The following is a 14,270-nucleotide window of genomic DNA, read 5'->3' on the forward strand; positions in this document are numbered from 1 at the left end:
TGGTCCACCCATGTTCCTGCTACCACCAAAATTCCCACTCTTCATTGGCCCATAGTTAGAAGGTTGCTGGCTATAATTTCCAAAATCATTGTAATTTCCACTTCCATAATTTCCTCCTCCATAGTTGTCATAACCACCTCCGTAGCCCCCACCCTGGTTGCCATATCCAGGTCCTCCACCACCATATCCTCCTCTTCCTCCTCCATAACCAGGGCTTCCTCCAAAATTGCCACCTCCAGGTCCTCCTCCATACCCATTTTAGCCATCCCCAAATCCACAACCACTTCCATATCCATCAGACCCTCCTCTAAAGTTACTTCCTGGTCCTGGGCCGAAATTTCCTCCTCCACCACGCGAATCCCCAAAACCGAAGTTGCCTCCTCTTCCACTCCTAGAACTTTGGACCTCCTGCATTTCTTGTCTAGACAAAGCCTTTCTTACTTCTGCATTATGACCATTGATGGTATGGTATTTCTGCAATACAATTTTATCCACAGGATCATGGTCATCAAATGTAACAAAACCAAAGCCTCTTTTCTTTCCAGACTGCCTATCAGTAATTATTTCAATGGTATCAATTTTTCCATATTCTTCAAAATAATCTCTAAGGTGATGTTCCTCAGTGTCTTCTTTAATTCCACCAACAAACAGCTTTTTCACAGTTACATGAGCCCCTGGTTTTCCAGATTCCTCTCTTGCGTTGGCAGACATTTTTAATTTGGTCATTTAACCATTCAACAAGGGGCCTTGGTGGTGCAGTAGTTAAGTGCTGGGCTGTTAATGGACAGGCTGGCAGTTCATGTCCTCCCCCCCCGCCCCCCCAGCTCTGCTGATGAAAGACCTGGTTATCTGCTCCCATAAAATGAAAGACGTGAAAACCAAGGAACAACCCAGAACCCTTCGCTGCTTAGCCAGTGCAGACTGCCCCCTGGGATAACTAGGCCACACTTGTTTCCAGAAGCCTACTGCCACAGCTTTCCCCCGGCATGACGTTGGGTTTGAACCACTGACCTTTTAGTTAGCAGAGTACTTTGGGTACTGCCCTGTCAGAGCTCTGTGCCCCCTAAAGATGGCAGCTCACAGGGCACACTCAGGGTCATCAGGAGTTAAAATCATCTCACTGGTACCCCTCCCCCACTTGCCATTGCTGCGTTGTGGAAGAATCGGAGGCCAGACAGGGAAACACCTGCTGGTGATGCTGGTGACAGCATCCCCAGGGGGCAGCGCCCGGAAAGTTAAGTGTATGGCTGCCAACTCAGAGGCCGCCGGTTCAAACCCACCCCCAGACAGATCCTCAGAAGAAAGGCCTGGCAGGCTGCCCCTGAAAGGTCATGGCCCTGAAAACCCTGCAGGACTGTTCTCTGCATACGTGCGTTCTCCTGAGTCGTTACTGGGAAGTCTGAGACAACACCTCGAGGCCCTTTCTTGGGTCCTGCCGGCGGCTAGTTGTCGTGTTGAGGGTGTCACTCAGTGCATCCGTGAGCCGACCACCGGGATGACGTTGTCAACTCCTGTTGAGTCTCTTCTGACTCACATGCCCCTGCTTTACCGTCCTGCAGCCACAGTCACCAGCCTCGGCTCGTCCACATCCGTATCTCGGCCTCCAGGTTGTTCAGGGACTTCGGTCCCAGGTGCTCATCTCCCCGAGGGGGCCTGGCGACACTGCCCTGTGGTCCTGGTGGATCTCACTGGTCAATAACTTCGAGATGGGAGATCTCCAGACTGTTCTTGGAAGTGCGTTTCAGTGGTCTGGAAGCAGAGGTGGGGCACGGTCAGTGCTAGGGCCACCCAGGACTCCTGGGGAACGAGGGGCCTGCAGCAAGTTTGTGACAAATCTTAAGGGCTGAGGACCCCTTGGCATTGGGCTCACACACCCACTTGTTCCCAGACACAGGGATGCTTGGAAACAGGTTTTCCGCATGCTGGCAAATCCCACTGTATTCTTTATGACTGCAATCTCTTACGTTGTTGAAAATGCACACCGCAGAACACACCCCCATTCACTCATTTGTGCCTGTACAATCAGTGACATGGGTGTCTGTCCCTACCCTCTTGATCCAAATTGTCCTCTCACGTTGTGGACATAAGACCCCGACCCTTAACCATTCGACTTGCTTGTGTCCCTTTGAGCCCTTAAAGGTGGTTCCTGGAAAGAACACGGAATGCCAGGCGATGCAGGTGGGCATCTGTACTAACTGAGTGGGTATGTGGGTTAGAGAAGACTTGGGGGCAGCCTTCAGTTTAGGGGAGATGCCATTCTTCTTTAACTGTGTGGCTGAGTCTGAGGTGGACACCCGGGGTGTGTCCAGAAAAGCCTCAGAGCTCCTGGCACGGGGACACGACACACTGAACTTTGTGGGTGGAAAATGCAGCCTCCAGGCTGGCTGGGAATGAGCGTCGAGGAAACCAGAGAAGGCCATCACTTAAAGCCAGTTTGAGTTCAAAACCCTTTTGACTTGGGATTCTTCCTTCGTGGTGTTTCTGCCGAAATGCCGTGCATCCCCCCCGACTCCTGCCCCATAGGGATGAGGGGGTTCTTTCTGTTCTTGTCCTTCGGGGGACCACTTGTTCCTGGGACACTGGCTTCTCTTATGTGTGAAGGAATAGCCATTGGCCACTGGCCATGTCCTCAGACCTCTCTCTGCTTGTCCCAGGGAAACCCTCGTCACAGTCCAAACCTTTGAAGGGGCAAGTGTCAGAAGGTGAGGTCCCTGGTTCCTCAGAGGCTGCGGTTCTCACATCCTGTCCCATCCACAGAGCGTGACGCTGAAGGCAGTGGGCCTCACAAGGGACCCCCGTGCCTTTCTGGCTCTCACAAGTTTTCCGCCTTTGACAGGGTGCAGATTTCACTCTTTACCTTGTTCTTCATTAGTGGAAAATACTTGCATTTTCCTTCTCTGCAGGTTTCTGCCTTACCCAGGCTCTGGCTTTCAGATTTTCCTCTACCAAAAATGACTCCCCCAAAATATAAATGTACAGGTGAAAATGAACCCAAGGAAAACACGGAATTCCAGGCAAGAGGTATGGTTGGCAGTTTTTGTGTGGCGTGAAGGGAGAATCCTGACTGCAGGTCAGCTAGCTGAGAATCAGACTGTAGCGGGTTAATTGTTAGAGACACAAGGAAACACACACACACACACACACACACACACACACACACACACACACCCCTGATTATGTAGATTAGATTCAATTAGGAAGCAAGGAGTTTGAATAATGAGTAACGTGGTTAATAAGATTGTGCCAACAGATACGGGCTGAACTTTGCACTTCGCAAGCAGAACATGCCTTTTCGCTCTTGGAAGATTTAGGAAAATTAATCATGTGTTAAATCTTCAAAAACCAAAACCAAGTGCTGGTGCATTCCAAAAAGCAGCCAGTGCACCCTCTGTGCTCTCCAACTGCAAGAAGGGATAGGCTGGAAGTTATTGTTCAAGAGCCTCGCCGCGCCAAGAGCCCTGGTAGTGTACTGTGTAATGTAGGGGGCTGCCAACCTGAAGGTTGGTGGTTCAAATCCACCAGTTGTGCTGCAGGAGAAAGATGGCAGTCTCCCCTCTTAAAGTGGAAGCTGGCAGATCATTGCTGTGAGCTAGAGTGGACTCAAGGCAGCGGGGTTTGGGTTAATTACGTAAAAAAAAGGCAGTGGTGGCTCAGTGGTCGAGTTCTTATCTTACATGAGGATGACATGGGTTTGAGTCCTGGTTGGGACTTTTCAGTGGGACTTGCCTATTGTTGCCAGGGAGCTCTGGTGGCCTAGTAGCAAGAAGCTGCATTGCAATCCTGAAGGCACGTGGTTCGAATCCACCAACTGCTCTGTGGGAGAAAGACGGTCTCTTCCAGTGCAATTGACTGCCTCTGAAAATCCCAGTGGAGGGACAGCTATTGGTTCCAACTTGATGGTGCACAATAACAACAACAATAGGATGTTGACCATGTTCACTAGAACTTCCAGGCTAAGGTGGGGTAGGAAGAAAGGGCTGGTGCTCGACTTCTGAACACCATAAAAAAAACCCACCAAAACAACAACAACAAAAAGTCCTTTTGTTGTTGTTGTCGTTATGTGCCGTCGAGTCACTTGTGACTCATAGCAACCCTATATACAACAGCCCTAAACTCTGCTCTGTCCTGTGCCAATTGCACTGTCTCTGATATACCCATCCTGATAACCCCAGTCACTGAATCAATCCACCTCATAGAGGGCCTTCCTCTCCTGCGCTGTCCCTCCACCCTCCCAAGCATGATGTCCCTCTTTAAGGACCAGCCCCTCCTTACAACATGTCCAAAATATGTCAGACAAAGCCTCAGAATCCTTGTCTCAAAGGAGTAGCCACCCTGTGCCCTGTTTAACCCTCTCCAGGATGAACCTGTCTGTTTTCTTAGCAGTCCATGGTACATTCAATACTCTTCTCCAGCACCACAGCTCAAAGGCATCAACTCTCCTTCTATCCTCCCTAGTCATTGCCCAAGTCTCTGATGCATAACAAATGATTGCAAAGACCATGGCCTGTATCACACGCACCTTAGTCTCCAGAGAGACACCATTGCTCTTCAGTACTTTGGAGAGGTCCCTAACAGCAGACTTTCCCATGGCAAAATGTCTTTTAATTTCCTGGCTGCTGGTGCCAAGACTGTTGACTGTGGAGCCGAGCAAACTAAAGCTGTGTACAATCTCAATCTCTTCACCATCCATGCTGATGCTGCCAATTAGTCCAGTGGTGAGAATCTTTGTCTTCTCGACATTGAGCCTCAATCCACATTGAAGGCTGTGGTCCTTGACCCTCTGCAGCAAGCGCTTCAGGTCCTCCTTACTTTTAGCAAGCAGGGTTGTGTCATCTGCACAACACAGATTGTTGATAGATCTTCCACCTATCCTGACCCTACAGAACATAATTTATTAAAGCCAGTCATGGAGATGGGGGCAGGCTGGGTGGGGTTTGGTCTCATTTTGCACGGGGTTGACATGAGCCAGGGGACCCCTCAGTGCCAGCTAACAGCTACCATGAAACTGGGCAAATGTGCCAAAAACTCCTGCTGTTTGATCAAAATGAGAAACCCAAAACAACCAACTTCTGAATCACTTCATGAAAAAGACTCCTTAAAAGACAATGACTTGTGGTTATACCGATTGTGTTCAGGGATAAAGGAAACACCCACAATGATTATGCAGTCATAGACATGAGACTGAACACCCCCACAAAAAGAGTGAAAGGAACCTACTTGGGGAAAGGAAATAATAGCAGACAAGCAGGAAGTCATGGGCTGGAGAAGGAAGTGGAACTCCAGGTTCAAGAGCTGGATCTTTTTGAACTCTGCTCCCAGCTGTGATCATCATGTAAATCCAGTCCCACAGGTGCGCTGGCCAGGTGTCCAGCACTCAGTGGCCATGAGTGGCCCATGGCTGCCAACCAGGACATCACAGACTCGGAACTTTCCCACCACTGCAGAAAAGTTGAGTAGACATTGCTGTTTTAGAAGGAAGACTAATTGTCCAAGGGAGAGGAAAAAAAGAGTAGGGAGGATAAATACTAGAAATAAAATTAACCCAAGTGGAGATGTAACTTAAAATCCATGAAAAGAATGATAAAAACCTGCTTTGTTGGAGAAGGAGGGGCACTCTCCTCCTGTACCAGTCACATCCGGTTTGACGGTACACACAGAAAATAAGAAAATAAATTTTTTTTTAAAAAAAAACTCGCTTTGTGAATAATTTGGAGAATGTTTTAAAATCACATTACACACTGACTTTGATGTGCTTGTCTTTGGATTGACAAATGTAAATGAAGGCTCTGAATTTACCCCTCAGGGCAGCTATGCCTGCCTCCTGTCAGTTGTGTTCCCTTATGGGAATTCATTTCTCAAAGGCACCTTGTAAAGCATACCTACAGCCTCAAGGAACCAGAAACCTGAGGGGGTAGGGCAGAGTTTACATTCAGCTGGGAGGAGTGCGGAAGTGGTTGCACAATTTCGAAGAAGGTCACCACCAACGTCACTGGATTGTGTGTGGGGGATCCGTTGAGTTGGTGTGTGCTTTGCTGTGTGTACCATCAAAAACAACAAAAATGAAAAGAAATTTTACACACACTCATATATATAATATGTATTTATGTATTAGTATATGTTATAATATAATCATATAACTTATAGTATTATAGACATATTAATATAGTAATATTAGTATTTCTTTTAATATATAATATAATCCTTGTTATTTGCCCTCAAGTTTGAACTGACTCATAGCTGCGTCTCCAATAGATTTTTTTAGAGACCTCCAGCACTATAAATATGCATCTCTCTCTCTCCCCCTCTCCCCTCTCTCCTCCCCCTCCCTAGCCCCTTCCTCTTCCCCTTTTCTGTCTGTCTGTCTACCTACCTACCTATATACCTATATCTATGTCTCTCTACCTCTGTATTTATACTCTCTCTCATGGTGGGTGTGGCTACCAACCCAAAGACATTCCTCTAGATCATATAGCCTTGGTGTACAAGTTGCCATACAGCGGTCACTTGTGGTTGCTGTGAGGCTGAACACTGTGACACTGGTGTGTGTCAAATGTGTTAATGGCTGGTTACCCAATGCGGATAGAGAGTGGGGTGGAGCTCCCCGATTAAAACAAGCTTGGAAGGAGGAGTGGCATCCACTTCTGTAATAGCTTGCCTTCGGAAATCCTATGAACCTGGAGAGAGGATGAAAGGCACCCAAGCGTCAAGGACTCTCCTTCTTAGGGTCGCTATGAGTCGCCTGTGACTCGACGGCACTTAACAATAACGACAACTATCATGGTAGATGATAAAGAGATTGAGATTGTTAACAGCTTCAGTTTGCTTGGCTTCACAATTAAAAGACAAATTGCCTTGGGAAAGTCTGCTCTCAGAGAGCTCTCCAAAGTACTGTACTGAAGAGCTGTGATGTCAGTCTGGACACTAAGGTATGCCTGATTCAGGCCGTAGTCTTTGTAATTACTTGCTATGCAGCAGAGAGCTGGACAATGAGTAGGAATGATAGAAGGATAATTGACACCTTTGAGCTGTGGTGCCAGAGAAGAGTATTGAATATACCATGGACTGCTAGGAGAATAAACAGGTTTGCCCTGGATAGAGTGAAACCAGGCTGCTCCTTGGAGACAAGGTTTCTGAAGCTTTGTCTGACATACTTTGGGCATATTGCAAGGGGGGACCAGTCCTTGGAGAGGGACGTCATGCTTGGGAGGATGGAGGGAAAGGGCAAGAGAGGAAGACCCTCTATGAGGTGGATTGATTCAGTGACTGTGGTAATGGGAGTAGGTGTGTCAGAGACAGTAAGATTGGCACAGGATAGAGCAGGGTAGAGGGCTGTTGTACACAGGGTCACTATGAGTCACAAGCAACTCGACAGCACATAACAACACCACCAACAATAACACACACACACATACACACATACACACACATCCGGGAGATCTGGTGGCCTAGTGGTTAGAAGCTGCAGTGCAATTCCCAATGCACATGGTTCAAATCCACATGGTTCTCATGGGAGAGGGATGAACAGTCTCCTCTGTGATTTACCACCTTTGAAGTCAGATATGAGTTGGTTCTGACTCAGTGGCACACAACAACAACAACAACATCTATATCTAGGGAACTCTGGTGACTTAGTGGCAAGGAATTACCCTTCCAGTGCAAAGGTACATGGTTCAAATCCACCAGCTCTCCCTTGAGAGAAAGATGGGTACTCTCTTCCCATGTGATTTACTGCCTCTGAAAACTGGCTGAAGGGTCAGCTCTGGGTTGGTTATGACTCAAAGGCACACGACAGTGACTACGTTTCTATCTGTGTATCTCTATGTCATGTCGCTGGTGGCTTAGTGGTAACGAGTTGTGCACATGGTTCGAATCTACCAGCTATTCCACAGAAGAAAGATGGGCGACCTCCTCCCATGTGATTTGCTGGCTCGGAAAACCCACCAGAGGGCCAGCTATGATTTGGTTCTGACTCGAAACCACATGAACGGAGAGTAGGTTTTCAGACACTGTAAATCATAGGAGAGCAGATTGTCCCTTTTCTCTTCCGGAGCATCTGGTACATTGGAACTGTCAGAGTGGTGCATGCTGCCAGCCCATGAACTCTGTGTATATATACATAAAACGCTAGTAGATTGCAGCCCCGCAACATTGTAGCCACTTCTTTGATTACCCAAGAGAGTCTGTAAGGAGCTGTGCTGTTAACCCAAAGGCTGTCCCTCTCTGCTGGTTCAAATCCACCAACAGCTCTATGGGGTAAAAGATGGTCCATCTCCAGTGCGATTTACAGCCTCTGAAAACCTGCTGGATGTCCGTCTGCTATGGTTCTGTTCTGACTCCACAGTAGTGAAGGGTCTTTTTGAGGAATTACCTCCCTGATGTGTATCAGGTACACAGAGGACTGAGGAAAAGTGTTAGAGACCTCCAAAATAAAAACAAAACACCCACACACACAAAGAAAAGGGTGTGCACCTTAGTCACTGTGTGGTTGTGGGGTCAGGCAGAGGTGGCCTGAGGTCTGGCATGGCTCCCTTGCTCTGAACTCTGTCACCCCAAACCATCTTACCCCCCGTCTGAGCATGTCAGGTGGTGGTTCTGGTGGATGGTGTCCAGCTGCCCAACATGGAAACTTGGGTGTCGGCCAGTTGATAAGTCCTGGCAGATCCCTGCGATTGCGTAGTGCCGGCCTCTTCCCTGGGCTCCCTCTGCACCCAGCCCTCCCCACCCACCCACCAGAAAGCCAGGAAGTGACCGCTAAGATGGTCTGGTCCTGCACCCTTCTGCTGAAAGCCCTTCCCTGGCTCCTGCTGCAGGGAGGAGGCTGCCCCCCCATTGACCCTCCATCTCTTCTCTCCGGGCCCCTCTCTTCTCTTTCCCCCTGTACTTTGCCCTTCATCGACTGTACAGTGTTTATAGTTCCCTGGACACAAGCTGATGATTCATGCATGCGCACATGCTGTTCCTCTCCTGCCGGGAGAAAGCCACATCACCTAATCCCGTCAGCACGTTTCTGAAGGATGGACTGTGTCTTTGCTGGGTGCTCCTTCAAGTGCACAGTTTGGGGATGCACCAAGGAGAGCCCCAGCACGGAACAGAGCCGTCTTCCCTGGGTCCCCTTCAAAGGCAAGGCAAATGGTTGAATCCATGTGAGCATCTCTCCTGCCCAGGTGGGGCCAGGTGCAGGTGAACAAAGCCCCATCCCAGTGCCCCAGGAAGCATCTGCAGCTGGCTGGCTGAGTGGACGCTGGCCAGGCAGCCCCTTCCGTGGCTCTGCATTGCTCCACAAGAAGGCTGGGCACTTGGCTCCTAGAGCAGTGGGGATTAATGGTTGCTTTCGAGTTGCTTCCAACACATGGTGACCATTTGTAGAACAGGAACGGATGGTTGCTCGCCTGGCGCTCGCCGCCTTCATAATCCTGAAGTTGACGTCAATGGGGTGGTGGTTCGGGGCTCATCAAGTCGACCCCCACTCACCAGTGATCCTGTGAACAACAGATCTGAACCTTGCCCTATCCTGGGCCGTCCTCAGCATCACTGCCATGTGTCAGTCCATCTCGTTGGGTATCTCTGTCTTTTTTGGTGACCCTCTGCCCTTCCCAGCATGATCTAAGAACTGGTTTCTCCTGAAAATCGGCCCCCATTGAGACAAAATGTCACCATCCTTGCCTCTGCGGAGCACTCTGGCTTCACTTCCTTCAAGACAGATTTGTTTGTTCTAGTGGCGATCTGTAGTCTATTCACTGCTCTCCACCAACAGCACAATTCAAAGGGTGGTGCCTGATAACTGCTGAGGGGTCACGTACTTACTGCCCCTCACCCCTGACTCCCCTCCGTAGAGATTTCAATGCCATGAGTGTTGAAAAACATTATCAAGCAGCTTGTCTTCTGAGGTTGCTGCAAGGTGGGTCTGAACCGTCAACCTTTGTTCAGCAATTTGGATGCTGAATGAGATCTTATGAACAGACTATATAGGGAGCACGTATTCACTGAGGAATATAATATCTAGGGAATTTAGCTCTGTGACCCTGTTCCGTTCCATGTCTCTCCTAGGGACCCCATGTAGACAAGAACAGAAAGAAACCCTGCGTAGTGACCTTGTGGGGGCCGGGTAAAGGAGGTAATGCCCACTGGATGTCTGTCTCCTTTGACTGGAATTGCAAACACGTGGGCCCTCTCAGGTTTGAACACGTTAAAATGCAAGAGGAACGCTGGCCGGAGGGCATCCTGAAAAGGGCCTGCAGATTTTCTTCAGATGGTGTTTATGAGTTTAGCCTTGGATATTTTAGGGCCATATGGGGTAAAAAACGGGCGCCCTGGTGGTGGTAACAGTTAAGCGTTTGGTTTTTGGCTGCGCCCCTAAAGGTTGGTGGTTTGAATCCACCTGGCCGCTAGAGAGAGGAGGCAGGACCTGCTCATCTACTTCTTGAAAGATCCCAGCCTAGAAAACGCCACAGGGCAGTTCTGCTGTCACATGGGGTTGCTATGAGTTGGCACAGCGCGACAACAACGTGGGGTGGAGACACTGGGGGGAGGTTCCAGGCTCTGGGAGCCGAAGGTGCGGGGATCCCGGGTTTGCAGGAGCTCTGTTGTGTGATCCTGGCCAGCCGTGCCCCCTTCCCTGGGCCTCTCCCGAGCGAGGCCCCCAGGTCAGGGTGCCCCTCGGCGGGGCCCTGGTGCTGCCACGCGGTGTCTCGGGCTCCTCCCAGGCACGCGCCGAGCGCGGAGCCGCCTGATTGGAGCTTGGGGGGCAACCTGCACCCCCGGTTTCTCCCGATCCTTCACTTTTGTTGCGTCCACCCCGGGCCGCCCAGCAGACCCCACACCCGCCCGAAGCCCTTCCCGGGCGCCCCCCGACCCAGCGCAGCTCGTCCAGCCAAGCCCCGCGCGCCCGGGGCGGGGCCAGCCCGCACCCGCCCGCCCATTGGCTGAGAGCGAGGGCGGCGCTGCGGCCGCCTTCAGCGCCCGGCCTGGATTCCGCGGATCGGCGCACAACAGGCGCTTTGTGGGACAAGGAGGCCGTGAGCTCGCGCGGGCGGGGCCCTGCGCTTAGTCGGCCCCGCCCTCACAGCCTAGGCCTGACCAATCCTGGGGCTTCTTTTCAGGGGGCGGTCCCCTGGGACTCCGCCCTTTCTGGCCCGCGCCGGCCGTATTTCTCAGAAGAGCGTCCGCAGCTGGATTTTGAAGGCGTCTGGAAAGTGAATTTGTAAGCGCCAGTGGGATGGCTTTGGCAAGGAAGGAATGTGGGCGCCTCCCTGCTTCGAATGTTTGCGCTTTCAGGACCATCTGACGCTTTTTGCCCACTGTTTGTTTCTTCTATGGGATCACAGGCTCCAAAGGTAGTCTTTTGGACGACCGAGCTGTCAAAAGTTCACTCTCTGCCCTCCACCTCACCATTAAATCATTTATTTACTTGGTTTAAAGAGGAAACATTTCCTGATAGCCCTGCTCGCGCCCCATACTCTGGGGACGCGAACCTCTGCCACGGATCCGGATCCAGGGCGGGTGTAGGCGAGAAAGGGCGTGGGAAACAAAGTAAATGACTTTAAGGAGTTTATAAAATTCACACTTTCAGGGAGAGCTGAGGCCCTGTCGTGAATGTGCCCGCAGCCCCATGACGCAACTGTTCCTCTGGAAATTTCTGGAAAGCAGGGATTTTTTTTTTTTTTTTAGAATAAATCTTGATTTTTTTTTTTTTTTTTAAGGCCAGACTTTGGAAAGGAATAACAAAATGTTATTAACATATGTCCTTCTATGGAAACACGTAATGGTGGTGGGATGGGTGGTTTGTTGTTTTGGGGTTTTGGTTTTGTTGTGTGGTTTTTTTTGTTTGTTTGTTTTTACCACCATACAGCTTCTAGATTGCGCAAAACCAGACAGATTTGAACTTAAAAAAAGAAAGGCAAAGGGGAAAAAAAACCCTCCACCGTCTGCATTTTTCTACACATGTCACGGATGATCTGTTTCTGTGCTTGCCTATCCTATTAAGTTTATTAGTCTTAGGGGCACAAACTCTTAAACGAGATTGCTGAGAGGAAGGTTGTATGTTTGAGTCTACTCATTGCTGTCTCAGAAGAAAGGCCTCTGTGATCAAAGCCTGGGGAGTGGCTGAAATCTCTCTGAAGCACAGTTCTCTGCTCTGTTGTTCAGAAGATCCCCTGTGAGTCAGAGAGGACCTCAGCCCCCCTGGTTTATTATTTGACAAATTGGTAACTTTTCATCTTGCTGAGACTTAACAGAAAGTTAGAAAAATTGTCCTTCCATCCATCAGTGGTTTGCATTGTATCCTATTTGTCTCACTATTTCTCCCTCTGTAATTAATAGATAAATTTTAAATGAGGCTGTCTTCACAAACCAACCAACCAAGACCCCTCACAAAACAATGGCAACAGACTTCTCTTCTCCCTCCCCACCCCCAGCCCCCCGTACTTTTACCTTTTCTAGAAAAGCTCCAGTAGACTCCTACAGTTTATACCTTTCTTAGACTGGCTTCTCTCACGAAACAACTTAGATATTGGAGATTCTTTCATGTCTTAGTGTGACGTTTCACTGTCATCACTTACTGATCCTCAGCTCTGCTGGCTTGATGGGCAAGGAGTTGCACTGCCAATCCAAAGGCCAGTGGTTTGAATCCACCAACAGCTCTGTGGCAGAAAGATGGGCATTCTCCTCCCAGGCATTTTAGAGCTTCTGAAAACCTGCTGGAGAGTCAGTTATGTGTTTGTTCCTGCTCAGTGACAGTGAGTTTACGTTCTTGTACTAAATCGCTCCACAGTATAGACACTCCATAGTTTGTTCATCTCCTCCCCTGAGGAACGATTTTCAATACGTTACAAAGCACCATTCTCTGTAAAAAGGGAAAGCAGACAAGTTGACGATTTATTTAATCCATTAGTGTGGGGACCAGTCAGGGTGACGTATTTACAGTCTCAGAAATAAGACTGGCGAACTGGACACACCAGAATTCCTGGTGTCCTACCGGGAGGGAAGGGTTACTAGGAAGGGGGGGGGGGTCATCCTACCTACGTGATGATATGTTTTTAAGTGTATCCTTCTGTAAGTGAGCATTCTACTTCACAGATTCCAGGCTTCACGAGTCTCGGGGGTGGGGACCGTGTTGGCTTGCTTGTCGCTGTGATGCTGGAAGTGATGTCACCAGGATTTCAAAGGCCAAGTCGGTTTATCCACCCACAGTGGGCAGGTTTCAGTGACACTTCCAGACTGAGACAAGACCAGGAAGAAAGGCCTGCCTGTCTAGATGTGAGAAGGCACAATAGAATGGGGTCGAACCACCTGCCGCGGAGCCAGTTCCACCTCGTGGCCATCCTCCACCAGGTATCCGAGGCTGACGGTCATGAGAGTATCTTCTTCGGGCTGAGCACCTGGTGGCTTTGAACCGCTGGCCTTTCTGTTAGCAGCTCAGTACCTCATGCAGTGACAGGCACTCAACATACACATGGCCGCCACCATAGACTCCAACACACCAATGATGATGGTAGGACCACGTCATCCATGGGATGCGCATTGGCCAGAATGCACTGAAAGGCCTCCAAGGGTAACAGACCTTAACAGCAAACAGTAGGTCAATCACAGATGTGTTCCATCACCTGCAGTTGTGAATAAAGTTTTATTGGCACACGGCCACGGCTGCTCACGTCCACCCTGTGGTAGATTTCACACCAAGGGTGCATCCAGGACTTGGCAACAGAGCCTGGCATCGCTCACAAAGCCTGGCGGGCCCACTGGGTGGTCGTGGACAGGAGAGATTTGCCAACCCCTACGCTGGAATCCGGTGATGTGCGATGTGCCTTCATGCAGGGACTTGGCAGCAGATCTTTTGCCTTGTTTCCAAGTATTGGATCGTTCCTCTTAGCATTGTCTGGGCCGGAAGGCTTATGGGTTTGGGAAGTTTTTGTTAGATCCTTGCTGACGCCTCTTTTGAATGAAAAGACTGACGCCCAGAAGAGGCACTGGTTCTGGAAATAGGGCCCTTCCTGCTCCGGAGGGGCCCCCAAGAGGGAGCCTTGGCTAATTGTTCTCCGCCTCATTGCTTCCTCCCATGAGTTTCAAGATCCTGCAGACAGATAAATGGGGTCACAGTGATGAGAATAACAGCGGTGATCATAACAGTGTTCCCATGCGAGTCCCCAGGGCCGATTCACAGCGACCCATGGGACAGTCTCTGTTGTTGTTGTTGTTATGTGCCGTCGAGTCGCTTGCAACTCATAGCGACCCTATATACAACAGCCCTAAACTCCGCTCTGTCCTGTGCCAAT

At 49.7% G+C, this 14,270-nt stretch overlaps 1 protein-coding gene and 1 pseudogene across 1 annotated transcript in view; one reads left to right on the top strand and one right to left on the bottom strand.

Annotated features, from left to right (window-relative positions):
* The window catches only part of LOC102849088, a 5,448-nt pseudogene extending 4,737 nt beyond the window's left edge, over positions 1-711 (bottom strand).
* Positions 1-14,270, top strand: part of INSR (insulin receptor) — a 219,832-nt gene that overhangs the window by 116,972 nt on the left and 88,590 nt on the right. The gene's annotated exons all lie outside the window — the stretch shown is intronic.

This window comes from Elephantulus edwardii, unplaced genomic scaffold (genome assembly GCF_000299155.1).
Source record: "Elephantulus edwardii isolate Elephantulus edwardi_28Jun2011 unplaced genomic scaffold, EleEdw1.0 scaffold00438, whole genome shotgun sequence".
Classification (NCBI taxonomy): Eukaryota; Metazoa; Chordata; class Mammalia; order Macroscelidea; family Macroscelididae; genus Elephantulus; species Elephantulus edwardii.